Below are 14,936 nucleotides of genomic sequence, written 5' to 3' on the forward strand. Positions count from 1 at the left end.
CCTCAGACTGACGAAGCCTCTTGGATGAGGGGCGAAACGTTTCTTTTAAACAAAAAACGAAGTCCAGATGACATGATTCAACCTTTTTTTGTTGTTAATATTCCCCATGGTCTTCTGCCTCATCTTCTGCTCATGCTGAGTCCATTTTTGAAAAATGACAAAATAAAACTCTTAAAACTTGATGCCACTCCGTTTTTGTTTTTATTTCAAGAAGGAAGAAATGTCTTCAGAGGTTTTTGTGTCGTTTTGTTCAGTAGTTCTTGGTGCAGGGCCACCACAGGCGAGTGGGGGAACAGGTTGGTTCAACAGGTTGGCTCGACTGCACAGTGCAGTGTGAATGCAAACGCACCAGCTCAAATGTAAACAAAATGTGATGAATATTGGTCCCCAACTGAACCAAGTCTACCAGACTATCAGGTGTGAAAACAACCATAAACAAGTTTGTATTGTTTCTAAGATATTGTTCAAGGATTTGTTTTTCAACAAAATACTATTGGAAAATTGAAGATGCATTATGACCTTATAACACCTGACAGTGTCGCTTATGAAACAAAATCGGTATTGGCCAAAATCAGAATCGGCAGGTCAGACTTTTTAGAAATTGGTGATCGGCCAATCGGTGCACCCCTAGCTGTAACGGTAAGGGTACAATATACCATGAAGTTTTAATTAGGTATTTTAATCTACTAATAAACATGATGGATGATGATCATATGTTAGGCCATTAGTAAGAAGTTGTGATTATTATTATCTTTTCATATTGGCTAGTGATATTTTTCCCTAAAAGTTAACTTGGACTACAATTGTGTTTCTTAGACTGTGACCAGAATGTGTGAGAGAGAAGTCAAGTGTGCTCTATTCACACAAGGAGAGCTGTTGGTCAGGCTACTTCTTCTTGTGCCATTAACTCTAAAATAGTTATTTCAATTCAACCTTTATTTCTACAGGTTAGTCTCATTGAGCCTCAATGACTCATTTACAAGAGAGACCTGTTTTAAACAAAGAACACAGATGACAACAGCAGACAATCATAAAAAGCATACACCGGTAAAATGAAAAGTAAATGGAAGAAATTGTATTTAAAAACAAAACAAATTCAGCTTCATTATAAAGCGATATAAAATACTAAAAACAGGAACGTCTGCATTGATTTTTGCCATGAACTTAGCAGTTATTTAAAGTCCCATAGAGAGGTCAAGGTCGAGAACTTATTGAATCAAGTGTTACCTGTGTAGATAAAACTAGATGTTTAACAATCTGTTAAAATATACCAGAATGCAGGAAATGGCATCTACTTTATTCCAAATTTTCTGGGGGAGGACCCCCAGGACCCCCTGCCACACATTATTTATGTTTGTGCTAATTTTTGACGTAATGCTTTTTATGCCATTAGTGCTTAGTGTATATTTAGTTGATGTTTTTCTTAGTTCATATCTTAGATGTTATCGTTTTTCTTTTACATGTTATTGTTGGATGTAACTGGGACCCTGTGTACATAATTTCGCTCCACCACATGTACCACGAGGTGCGAATGACAATTAAGAATATCTGACTCTGACATTACAAATGCTTCTGACACCAATGGTCACCACATTGCTAAACATGTGTTTTTTTGTACATTATTACCCGTAGACATTCAACATCTGTCTTCATCCCTTCATTCAAACTGCACGTCCCTAACCAAGCACAGAGCTGGCCTTCTTGATGAGCTTATCTAGCTGCTTCTTCTCAGCTGATAAGCTGCTGCTCCAACACACAACATCATAGAAGATGGCTGATGCCACTACCGAGTCAAAGAAGGTCTTCAGGAGCACCCCCTGCACTCCAAAAGACCTCGGTCTTCTCAGCAGGTGGAGTCTGCTCTGACCCTTCCTGTAAAGTGCATCAGTGTTGTGCGACCAGTCCAGTTTATTGTTCAGGTGAACACCCAGGTACTTGTAACAGTCCACAATCTCAATGTTCACACCCTGGATGTTCACCGGGGTCAGTGAGGTGGATCTGCACCTGCAGAAATCCACAACCAGCTCCTTAGTTTTAGCAGCGTTGATCAGGAGGTGGTTCTGCTGGCACCAGTCCACAAAGTCTTGAGTCTGCTGTCTGTACTCTGAGTCGTCCTCACCTGTGATGAGGCCGACTATGGCAGAGTCATCAGAGAACTTTTGCAGATGGCAGGGTGGGGAGTTGATGGTGAAGTCTGCAGTGTAGAGGGTGAAGAGGAACTGTGCTGGCACCGTTTCCTGTGGGACCCCCGTACTGCAGACCAGCATGTCAGAGACACAGCCCTGTGTCCTCACATACTGTGGGCGTCCAGTGAGGTAATCCAGTATCCACTTGGACATGTGGTGATCCACTCCTGATAACTCCAGCTTGTCCCACAGAAGTCCTGGCTGGATGGTGTTGAAAGCACTGGAGAAATCAAAGAACATGATCCTCACGGTGCTTCCAGGTTTCTGTTCAGTATGAACAACATTCAGGAATTGTTTCTATAAAGAGCATTATCAAATATTTTGCGTGAACAGTAAGATCGCTCCACCCACAAGGAAATGTAACCCAGGGTGAGCTAACCTTGGACAAACAAAAATAGCTGTAATAGTGGAGGTAGTGAAGCTCACAGTGTTGCCTGGGGCATTTAATGATGTATTTCTGCCTTATCAGCCAACATTAGGGCAAAGAAGATATTGCAGGTCCCAGGTGGAGGGACAGGCGACATTTAACCTGTTTTAACAGAAGAAATGCGTGAGCCACAGGAGACGGTGTTGTTGTACTGGTAGCTCTCATCTGAATGGCGGGGAGCTTTTTCGACACAGAAATGTTGTACTGTCGGTCCCGTAATGTCCCCCTTCTGCCATCTAGCGGCGCATTTGTGCTACTGCATGACATTGCTCCAAAAATGTCAAAACAGGGTCAAATTCTAAACTAAAATCACAATTAAACCAAATAAATGTGACCACACTTTGTGGGGGTCACACACTCCCCAACAAAGAAAATGACTCCCGGCATTAAAGAAAGCGTCAAACTTTCACTCTTGAACTTAAACCATCACAAATATTATATCTTGAACTACAGTTTTACTTTTTTTTATTATTATTCATGGATGTATGGGTATATGTGTCAATATGTAAAGGAATGGACAGTGAGTGGAATCATGACAGGATAAGGTAGTGATGTGTACGGTGCGTGACAGGGTGTGTAATGTATCGCTGGGACAGAGGTTATACCCCATGGTGGAAATGCTGGTGTCCCACAAAGTTCAATAGTGTTCACTGACCCCTGAGGCTGGTAAGATGGCTGGCCAAGGGACTCATACGTCATTGTCTTTGGGGGTCTCCTCTCTCGTGCTGATCGCCTGGCTGATTGGGACTGGACTGAGGTCGTCGGTCATCATTGGTGTCACATATGGCGGAGCCATCTTCCCCTCCAGTGTCCTCTTCATAGTCATCTTTTGCGATTTGTGCATAGTCATTGTCACCTGTCCATTCCAGCTCACTGGACTGATCTTCCTTCCTCATCACAGGCTCCTCTGCTGTGAGCATAGGCTGAAGTCTGGCTCATCCTGTTGGTGTAGTTTCCTGAGTCGATTTTCCTGGGGATGGAGAAATCACTGCTTGTCCCTGGGGTACATAGGGAATCATGGTGCGAGATTTGTGTGATTCAGCTGGTCTGGACACTCTTAACCAATATTGTGTTCTGGAAACACCATCATCAGAGTCAGACGAATCCCTGTGTTGGCATGGTTCTCTCTGTCCATGCTTTTCTGCTTGACTCTTTCTCTTGTGCCTTTCTCTGGTTGATGTTTTGTTCTGTAGCTGTTCATGCATGCTCACAGGCAAGTCATTTACAAGGTGGAGGAGGTTTCTGTGAAGGGTACGTATTTTACTGCAACCTGTTTCAGGACATACTTTGTAAATAGGGCTTTCGTTCACTCGTTTTTTAACAACATGTACTGTTTGTTCCCAATAGGACCTCAGCTTTCCTGGCCCTCCTCTTTCACCCATGTTACGAACCAAGACCCTGTCACCGGGCTGCAGAATGACTCACTTCACATGACCGTCATACTGCCTCTTGCCTCATGTACTGGACTGCTGGCTGTTCTGAGCTGCTATTCTGTAGGCCTCTCTCATCCTCATTGCCCATTTGTTTGCGTATTCTCTGGATGTTTCTGGCTTCTTTTCTGTGGTCAGACCAAAAAGCAGATCTACTGGGAGGCAAGGGTGGTGCCCAAACATGAGGTAATGGGGTGAGAAACCTGTAGCCTTGTGTCTAGTGCAGTTGTATGCATGCACAATCTGTGGTAAGTGTTCCTTCCAGTTACTCTTTTCTTCTTCTTGCAGTGTTCTCAACATCTGAAGCAGCGTCCTGTTGAATCTCTCAGCTGGGTTGCCCTGTGGATGGTACGGGGTCGTTCTGGAGTGGTTCACCCCTGCCAGCTTCTGCAGCGTTGTAAACAGGGCATTTTCATATTCCCGCCCCTGGTCATGGTGCAGTTTGCCCGGGAACTCAAACCGTGGGATAAAGTCATTAAATGTTTTTTCTGCAGCTATTCGTCCTGATTTATTTCGTGTTGCATACACCTGAGCATACCTACTGAAGTGTTCTACACATACGAGTATGTAGTTGTACCCCCCTCTGCTCTGCTGCAGGTGCATGAAATCTATAGATACAAGTTCAAGTGGTGCACTAGTCACAATGCTCCCCATTGGCGCTCTGTCATGATTCACAGGTTTCTTCTACTTCATACAAGGACACTGTCTGGTAACATAGTAACCTTTTTAACCTCTGGTAACAATGTCCTTTTTCATGTAGGGCCAATAGAAACGTTCTCTTGCTAACCCAATGACTCTCTCTGCTCCTAAACGGCCCATGTCATTGTGCAGGTGTTTAAACACAAGAGGTCGATACTCAGCAGGTAAGACCAGCTGTTTCCACCCTCCAGCTCTCCTGTACAGCAAATCAGACTCTATGTGCAACTTTCCCCATTCATGCATCAATCTTCTCACAGGGGCACTGACTTTCTTTCTGTCTTCTCCTGTGAGCACTGCTTTTGACTGTTTCAGCTTTATGATCTCTTTTATGGCCTCATCTCGCCTCTGGGCTCTCACCAGTTCATTTTGGCGAATGGTAGGTAATGCTGTTTTACCCGTTGAGTCTGGCTCTTGGGCCAGGTTGAGAGAAGCAACATAGGCAACATCATGCTTTTTGGCAGCCTCACTTCCTTCCCACATAGAATGGATGGCATCCCTGTTGAGTTCTTCAGTGCACTCCTCCATGTAGCTGTGGATGTCAAGTGGGAGACGGGAAAGGGTGTCAGCATCTGCATTGACTTTTCCTGGTCTGTATTTTTTACAGAACCTGAAGTCAGCAAGCTCCCCCACCCACCTGTGGCCAGCTGCATTCAGTTTTGCTGTGCCCATCACATAAGTAAATGGATTATTGTCCGTGTACACAGTAAAGTGTGGTGCATAGAACAAATAATCCCTGAATTTTTCACACACCACCCATTTTAATGCCAGGAACTCTAGCTTCCCAGAGTGGAGGTTGTAGTTCTTTTCAGCAGGAGTCAATGTCCTTGAGCCATATGAAATGACTTTTAGCTTTCCACTCTGTCGCTGGTATAAGACTGCACCAAGTCCCTGTTGGCTGGTGTCTGTGTGAAGGACAAAGGGCAGCTTAAAATCCGGATAAGACAATACAGGTGGATGTGAAAGGATATCAATAAGCTGCACGAGGGTGGTCTTGTGAGTATTGCTCCACTGAATGGGTTTTTGTTGCTGACAGCTGTACTCCTTTACCCCTTTTCTCTTTCCTCTGTACAGTATCTGGGAACTTTTTAACTTGTAGCAGCTCATACAGTGGCTTGGCAATCCTAGGTCGTTTTCACACCAGATAGTCCGGTAGACTCGGTTCGGTTCGGGACTAATATTCATGATCTTTTGTTTACGTTTGAGCTGGTGCGTTTGCATTCACACTGCCCTGTGCAGTCGAGTCAACCTGTTGAACCAACCTATTCCCCCGCTCGCCTGTGGTGGCGCTGCACCAAGAACTACTGAAAGAAACGACACAAAAACCTCTGAAGGCACGTCTTCTTCTTCTTCTGTAAATAAAAATAAAAACGAAGTGGCATCAAGTTTTAGCAGTTTTAGGAGTTATATTTTGTCATTTTTCAAAAAATGGACTTAGCATGAGCAGAAGAAGAGACAGAAGACCATGGAGAATATTATTTTTCCACACAAGGCAGCTGACGGCTCCATATAAGGTAAGAGAAATGCATATTTGTTTACCCTGCGGAGCAGTCCGGTCTGTTTGCATTCACACTGCACTCGAACCAGGCTGGAGTTCGCTTCTACTGGACCGAGACCTAGGTTTTAGCCCGGGCCAGAGTTCGCCTTTTTGTTCCGTGACAGAGTTCGATGGCGCGTTCACACCTCCTTAAACAAACCGGACTTTCTAGGAAAACAAGCTAGAGTTCGATTAAAGTGGACTAAACAGGGCTAGTGTGAATGCACCCTTAGAGAAGTCTTGAATTTATGTTCAATAATAACACAAGAACCCCAGTAACTTTCGTACCTCTCCCACTGTGGTAGGTTTTTTTTCCTTGAGAGATACTACAGCCTGTATGTCTTGCGGGTCCACGCTCACACCCTCAGCTGAGACCAACCTCCCTAGGTATCTGACCTCTTTGTTGAACAGCTCGCATTTTGTAGGCCGCAGTTTAACCCTGTGGTGTTGCAGAGCTCTCGGAACACGACGTACTGCATCAACATGTTCACTGAAAGATTTAGAATAACACAGAATGTCATCAAGATAAGGGATACAGCATTCATCATGCAGTGTGGTGAGCATCTCCTCCATGCTGCGCTGGAATGCAGCAGGGGCATTGCAGAGGCCAAACGGTATCCGCACCCATTCATATAGGTCCCAAGGGGATATGAAAGCTGTCATGTGGTGGGATCCTTCAGCCATGTAGCCTTGGTGGTATGCCTTTCCCTGGTCTAGAATGCTAAACCAACTCTGGCCTCCAAAAGTGTCCAAGAGGTCCTGGATGCGAGGCAGTGGGTGTCGATCAGGTACTGTTTTCTGGTTCAACAACTTGTAATCAATACACAATCTGAGTGTTCCTTCTTGTTTTCTGACACAAACTACTAGTGTTACAAAGGGCGACCTTGACCTAACAATCCAGCCTTTGGCAAGAAGATCTTGGATGTACTGCTTAACTTCTTGGTAGAGCGGTTTGGGGATGGAGGTATAGGACTTTTGGACAGGAACTTCATCTTTGAGATTGATGACCATTTGGAGACTGGGTATGTCACTAATATCACTATCATTTTGAGCAAAAACCCCTGATTCCTCAAACAGCATCTTTTTCGCCTCTTCTTTTTGCTCATCTGTTAGGTGACTGACATCCACAGGTGGGTGCCACAGTGGTGTGGAAGGTGGCGCCTGATTTTGGCTGTTTGCTAGCAAGGGACTAACAGTGTTTACATAGGTGAAACTCTCACCACTTTTAGGACAATCTGTCTCTATGACTTTAACAATGGGTTCAATGCTGCTGTTGGATTTAATATTTTATACATTTTTATAATTCCTATCAAGCACTCAAATGTCATGTCACATAAAGGGTGTGTGTGTCTTTCTTCCAAGGTTGAACTATGTTTATAGAAAATGTTTGCTAATTCTAACTAGTTGACCTTTAAATATAATCTCATAGTAGCTAAGGATAATTTTACAAGTTCACATTTGATAAATTACAAGCAATCAAATCAGGCCAGAGATCAGACTGATTAACATAAATAAAGCTAGAACACAGCTCTTTAATTTAGACAATATAGTTTGACTAAGTAAGATCAAATTAAAAGTATAATCATGATCCAAATAAAAACACGAACATAAGTTAGATAATATAATTATTCCTAGAAATAAACAACTATTTCAAATCAGTGTTATCACTAAGGTATAATCACGTTAAACAAACTGTTAACAGTTTAAACGCAGACACAGAAACTAAGATTATTCTGCCTTCAAAACAATCACCAGGCCTCCAACAGATATTGAATTAACATACCCATGAGGTAGATAATAATTAATAATTACGTATAAACAATTTTGACACGAATCATTTTTGTATCCCTAAAGTAGAATAGCAAGTTAAACATTAAACAAAAGCTGATTTCGGTGAACCAAAACTTATCTGAAATATAGACGTTAACGTCCTTGAGGGGGGCGGGCTAAGTCGTAACCATAGCGACAGAAGCTGAACCAATCAGGAAGCTAGCCTTCTCAAACGGGGATAAAAGGCCGGAGATGACACACGCCCACCGAGCATTTCCGGGAAGCGCACATGGCGACGGTTCGTTCTTTAATGCTCCATTTATATGCATATATCTTATTAATGTAATTGTTTGTCTCTGAATATCTGTAACCCATGTTGTGTCAAATAAATCTTTTATACGAAGGGCGACGCCTCAGCCGTTTTGAACACGACGTGGTATTCTAACCACAACAAATGGTGACACCCGACGTGCGAGGAGGCGATGCGGCCTAGACTGAATTGGATCGAGGTGGCTTGCGGTGCACACAGAGAGAGGAACTGGGCCCATTACTTTCAGGTAAGCTGGTTACATATTTGGACGTTAATGTCCGGTGGACTGGCTTTTCGGCTGTAAACCAAATTAAAACTAAATTCAACTTCCTCTGTTCGTGTGCATGCGGCCATCTCCGGAAAATAAAGATGGTTTTATTTAAGCTAACTCCCGGTGATTCGTGTTAATTCTGACGAGGTGGGTTACGATATTCAGACAGTTTAAGCGCAGAACGCTTTCTTTTACGTTTAGGTAGTGTTTAGTTAGATTCACAAGTTTCACTTGTGGCCGGAGGAAGGCGAGACGGCCTGCCGGGAGTTCACGTCGGACGTGAGCGACACGTTTTCCCTCTTTTCAGTGGTAGTGGCGCACAAAACGGTCCTCTGACGAGGGGGCCGGAGACCGGGTCGGGGACCCGCAGCTACGTCCGCGTCTGCGTTGTGGGTGTTGACTGTCCACTAAAGAGACGCCATTCATAATTTAGTTCGAGGGGGAACGTGAATAGTCGGGGACTTAGTTAGTTTTACCAAATTTCATGTGATCAGGGATCGCATTAGTTTTAGGACGTTGTAATAACTTTTGTTTGCGCCGTGTTTTGTATGTCGTGTGAAGGCTTCAAGGCCGGGACACGTTGGGAGAGACGTAACAATGAAAAAAAGGGGGGAGTGAGCTGTCTGTGGGCGGAAGCTCAGGGTTACTTTTCTCTTTTTTCTGTGTGTCGGAGAAAGTCTGCTTGGAGCCGTGTGTGTGTGTGTGGTAAAGCACTCGTGTGGGGGAAGGGAGCGTTTCTTTGTTCCACACACGAGGTGAAGGCTTACGCGTGTTTTGTTTTGTCTTCGTTTCTGCGTCAGAGATGTCTTGTGTGATCGGTGCTTCCGTATCCTGACCGGAAGGGGGCGCTGTTGTATGAGGCAAGGACAGGTCTGGACCCTGGGTTGTTCCGTACCAGACTTGTGTTTGTTTTATTACGGCTGCGGCCAGGAGTGAATGAAAATAACATATTTGAATGCCTGGGTGTGTGAATGTTGTTATCAGGTGCGGAACTCATGAATGTGGTACAGGTGAAGCCTGTGGAAAATCTACAGGATCATATCAGAGGCAAATTGCACAACTTATAGGGAGTATCAAAATGAAAAGGAGGTAATTAGTTTGAGATCAGGGGGCCACTAGCTAAAACAAGCGGAAATAAGCTTTATGTACCAAAATTAAGGGGGTAGAGCTTGATTTTTAATGATTTAGGCTGTAAAAGTTGGATTAATTTAAAAATATAGCTGATTGGCGTGTAACAGCTAAATGGTATCTGATATGGGAACGGATAGCTGAAAATCTTCCAAAAATTTGCTGATAGCCGTCTGAGGCCAGACAGAAACGGAGATAGGAGCAGACACAAGGTTAAACAAAACAATTTTCTGTATGATAGGAAGGAGGCAGTGAACTCTGAAACAGAGGATGGTTTGAATCTCAAGGAAAGAGGGGACATCACGTGTACGAGCTGTAATTAACCAGGAGATGGAGTCAGAGTGAGTCAGCTGGAGAAGGTTGAATCATCTTGGAGTCAGATTAGACGGTAGAGGGTTGAGATGTCAAGGCGACCGTGGTGTTGGTGGTAGTTAACAAATTAGTTTAACTTTCTTCTTGGAATTGACAATAAACTCAGGTTTTAAACTCAACTGAAAAACAACAGAATAAGAATAAGTAATAGACAAAATCCTTGACACTTGTAAAATAAGGTGGAGAGAAGGATTTTATTCTGGTCAAAGAAAACCTTACCGGACTCAAATTGAAAAGGTCAAATACATTAGGAAACTAAACTCAAATTGAAAAAAATTAGATTAAATTAAACAGCCTTAACTAAACTCAAATTGTAAATACTTGGGTTAAATTAATCACATGAGTTTATCACATATTGGAAATGTTTAGCATTTAGGAGCTGTTTCCTTCTAAGAGCTGCAGGAACTAGGTTATTTATGGGACGACAACAATTCTAGTGGGTAAACGCCATGACTTTAACTTTATGATTTGAGACTTCACACAGGTCCTGGGAGTGCAAAAGGACAACAGAGAGGTGTACATGGTGAGTTTAAGAAGTTGTACTTTGTGAACAAAGGGCATGTACACGTTTTTGTGCTGTGATAATGGACTCTGTGATGTCTTGAGGAGTATACATGGTCTTAATTGATTTGTATTAAAAGTATCTTGTTTGTGATACAGTGAAAAAGCATAGTTAGGAGAGGAAATGATTTGCAGATTTGTTATATAACAGTAAGTGATTACATATTGTCATGCTGCCTAAAATTACAAGGTCTGGACGATAATGTGGCCCTGAGAGTGGACTTCACTGTCAGGTGATGTGTCAAAACACATATTCTACAAGATGGGAGACATTGTTTTGAAGGGAATATTTTATGCAGTAGGCGTAAAGAATTGGCTTGTGCAGTGTTTAATGAAAGCTTTCACTCTTGTGTAATTGAGCGGTTAAAACATCTATTGTACAATCCAGGACACCAGAATGACTCAGTTGGGGTAAACGCTGTGGTTCCAGAGTAAAACTTGCTAACTAACGATTAATGTGGATAACAGATGAAGGTTGAACCTGAGTTTAATAATTTGATTATTTTTTCTTCTCTGCAGCTGGAGATGACAGAACTTTGGAGTGGGAAGATGAGTCTAATTAGGCCCACAAAACATAGAAGGTAGCATTTAACTGCATACAGCATCCATCTGAGTTTTGATCAGGACTCTCGAGTGCCGGGGGCTGGATCGGATACAAATGTGTTCAGGTGGGCGCTGACGTTGGGTATGTGAAACTGACCAATGGGATGGTTCAAATAAGTTGTCAGTCGAACACAACTGACACAACAACAAAGAACTTTTCAGCCAAGTAACGTGACTTTTCAAAGATCTAACAGTCCAAGAGCGAACTGAACTAACTGTCCAGAGGGGGTCCTGGAGTTTGTCCACAGCGGGATCATCCAGTCAAGTCTTGCTGTATGTTGAGAAATGAACTGCTGTACAAAGCTGAACTGGTCTCCAGACAGACGGAGACGAATCTGGGGACTGAAAGGCTAAAAGAAGAGCTGGTGGTCACTCTGTCCAAGGTCACTAACAGCAACTGCAGCCTGACGGATGTGTCAACCCCACATTTGGTCTGTGATGGTCATCTAAGCACTTTGGGGGTAGTGATCAAAAACTACAGTTGGCTTTGATAATAATCACTCACATAGACTCATTTTAAGATGAGTGACACAACATGACACAGACGTACTGATGTGGGAGTGCTAGACGATTCACCATTCTCCAACGGCTCTGAGATGAAAATTGTTTTATTACCTCTTATGCTCCGCACCCCTGAGCAAAATATTACTTTTAACTTTCCGTTTATACAGGTCAGGAAGTCTCATTCAGGAGAAACCTGAGACCTGATTTGGATGAAGTTCACTAATGTTTTCTAAAATAACACTGAATGATTGTCTTTGCCTTGACGGAGCACATGTGGTGGGTCTGGTTTGATACAAGAGATGAAATTTATTTATTGGTTAACTCTTTGCTGAATTATAGGAGAGCTTGTGTTGTATTTTGGCTATTTGTTTACAAAACCGGGATTGAATAACAGTAGTGGAAAGATTAAAACTACACCATATTCTATAGTTCTGAAACTAATATTCAAACTGAGTGTTAGTGGATTACAGAAGGTAATATTTCATACTTGAAACAGAACTGTTTCATAGGGGGTAGGTGAAGGCTGCTCTTAACAGGGAACAGTTCATACAATGATTAGATCATTACAAAGTATAAAAAATAACTTCTTAGGGTTTTATAATTTAAAACAAAAAAAACAAATAGTAAGTCTGAAGCGTTTAAAGGATCCTTTAGGATAATCACATTGACATTTGGAAAGTGGAATAAATCAGAAGCCTAGAAAACGACATTGCACTTGTATATGGTATATTGTATATATCGGTTTAACAACAGTATATATATTTTTTTCCTTCTTTGTTGTAATGTGTACAGATTCCAGAAAGGGGGACGCCCCTAGCCTGAAGTGGATTTGAGCAAAGGTTAAAGGGAAATGGGGTGGTTTGATAATTTTAAACACAACTGACTTGACTGGACTGGACTTATAGTTTAATTGGACTAATAATACAAGGTTTCATGAACAAAGGATTTTAACCATTTTTTTTCCTCGTTCTCTTTCTCTCTTTTTCTTCCTTGCTTTTTCCTCCCTCTCTAGCACAGACAGGTACCTGGAGGGAAGATTTAATTCATTTTTTCTCCACGGTGTTATATGTCGGTTGTTTTAAACTTATGGGTATATTGTACTTTGATGTGTGCGCAAGCGTTTAATGAAGTTACTTCCACAGGCTCCAGGAGGAGTGGGGCCGGCGTGGGGGATTGTTATTATTGTTATTGTTGTTGTATTGTGTATGTTTAATTTTAATTGTAGGTAGACCGGTTGACGGCAAAGGCTTGGAAGGGTGACAGATGGGACGAGAGCACACAGGTATCCCTGGAGAAGTCCAGTATGTAACACAATTCAGTTTCAAGTGTATAGATGCATGTAAGAATAGCATTTTATTTTAGTTTTACAAATTCTGTTTTAGGATAACATTACAGTGTAATAATACACCTATCAGTAGCAATAATACCCATCAGGGTGTCCAATAATTCAGAAATAGGTTTTATTCACTAAAGAAGTAACCACAGTCAGTTTTTGCAGGCCCACAAATGGGTCATGGATCCCACAGATAAAATAATCTAAAGGCCAGACAGGGTGCTTAACAATTCGCAAGCTTTGGTGTCCAGCTTTTCTCATCAGGAGGGAGAAACTCTGACTGAGGAGACAGACTCACATCGGACTGGGTTCTGCTGAAAAGAGGGACAGGACAAGACCCCACCAGGTGGTGGACAGAACATCACATGCCATCGGTCCCCAGAAGGAGAGTGGCACCTGTACAACCCCACCAGTGCACCCCTGCAGAGGAGAGGAATCGATCGCTGGACCAGATGCAGGGTGATCTGAAGACAGCTCCCCACTACACCTGGAGGAGGTGACAGGACCTTTGTGGGAGCTCATTCTTTGCCCCTTTGTTCTGGTTGGAAAAAGGCAGTAGCAAACATCGGAGAAGGAGTCTCCGCTCTGCCTAAGTCGGTCGATTCGGGTGGATCGGATAAGGACGAAGATCACCAGCCCTGACCGTGAAGAACAGAAGACGCGTCAAACTGCTTTAGTTTTTGTCCCAATGCACACACACGTCATTTAGAATGTTTAATCAGGCTGATAAAGGTGCTGAGGACTTTACATGAAGATAACTCCGCGGGCCGAATCCCGCCGAGCACCAAAGGACCCTTGTGGACGAACAAGGGCTCCCACCGCAAGCTCAAGAACCGAAGACCTGCTAGAGAGAAATGTTTAAATTGAGGGTGTTGGCTTTTCCTGTTTAATATGAGTGTTTTGTCTTACCTTTCAGTCATTCTGAAAAACAACCAGAGTGGATTCAATTGGAAACTTAAATATTCACTTAACTATTCACTTAACTTAATTATTCATTTAACTTAAATATTCATGTTAACTTAACTATTCAAATATTTTACTCCATTCAATTGGAAACTTAACTATTCATTTAACTTGACTATAAACTTAACTTGACTATTAACTTAAATATTCAGTTAACTTAAATACTCAAATATTTTACTCCATTCAATTGGGCATTTAATCATTCTAAAATACCACGAGGTATTTTAAAGGTGGTTTAAAATAGAGTTTCACTTATTTATCTTTCTCTAGGAGGGGTGTTGCCGTTTTTTTGTATTTTTTATAAAGGTTTATGTGTGTGGTACTTTTCACAGGTGTTGGATCAGGGGTCTGGTCCAGGACCCCTGGGGAGTGCAGTAAGTTTGCGTCACGTCCATATAGATAAATCCATAAAGAGGGTGAACTCCCATGAATATGGGAGTTCAAAAGAGGGAATGTTGGATTTAATATTTTATACATTTTTATAATTCCTATCAAGCACTCAAATGTCATGTCACATAAAGGGTGTGCGTGTCTTTCTTCCAAGGTTGAACTATGTTTATAGAAAATGTTTGCTAATTCTAACTAGTTGACCTTTAAATATAATCTCATAGTAGCTAAGGATAATTTTACAAGTTCACATTTGATAAATTACAAGCAATCAAATCAGGCCAGAGAGCAGACTGATTAACATAAATAAAGCTAGAACACAGCTCTTTAATTTAGACAATATAGTTTGACTAAGTAAGATCAAATTAAAAGTATAATCATGATCCAAATAAAAACACGAACATAAGTTAGATAATATAATTATTCCTAGAAATAAACAACTATTTCAAATCAGTGTT

The sequence above is a fragment of the Nematolebias whitei genome, chromosome 14 (assembly GCF_014905685.2).
Source record: "Nematolebias whitei isolate Nwh7 chromosome 14, NemWhi1, whole genome shotgun sequence".
NCBI classification, from domain to species: Eukaryota; Metazoa; Chordata; class Actinopteri; order Cyprinodontiformes; family Rivulidae; genus Nematolebias; species Nematolebias whitei.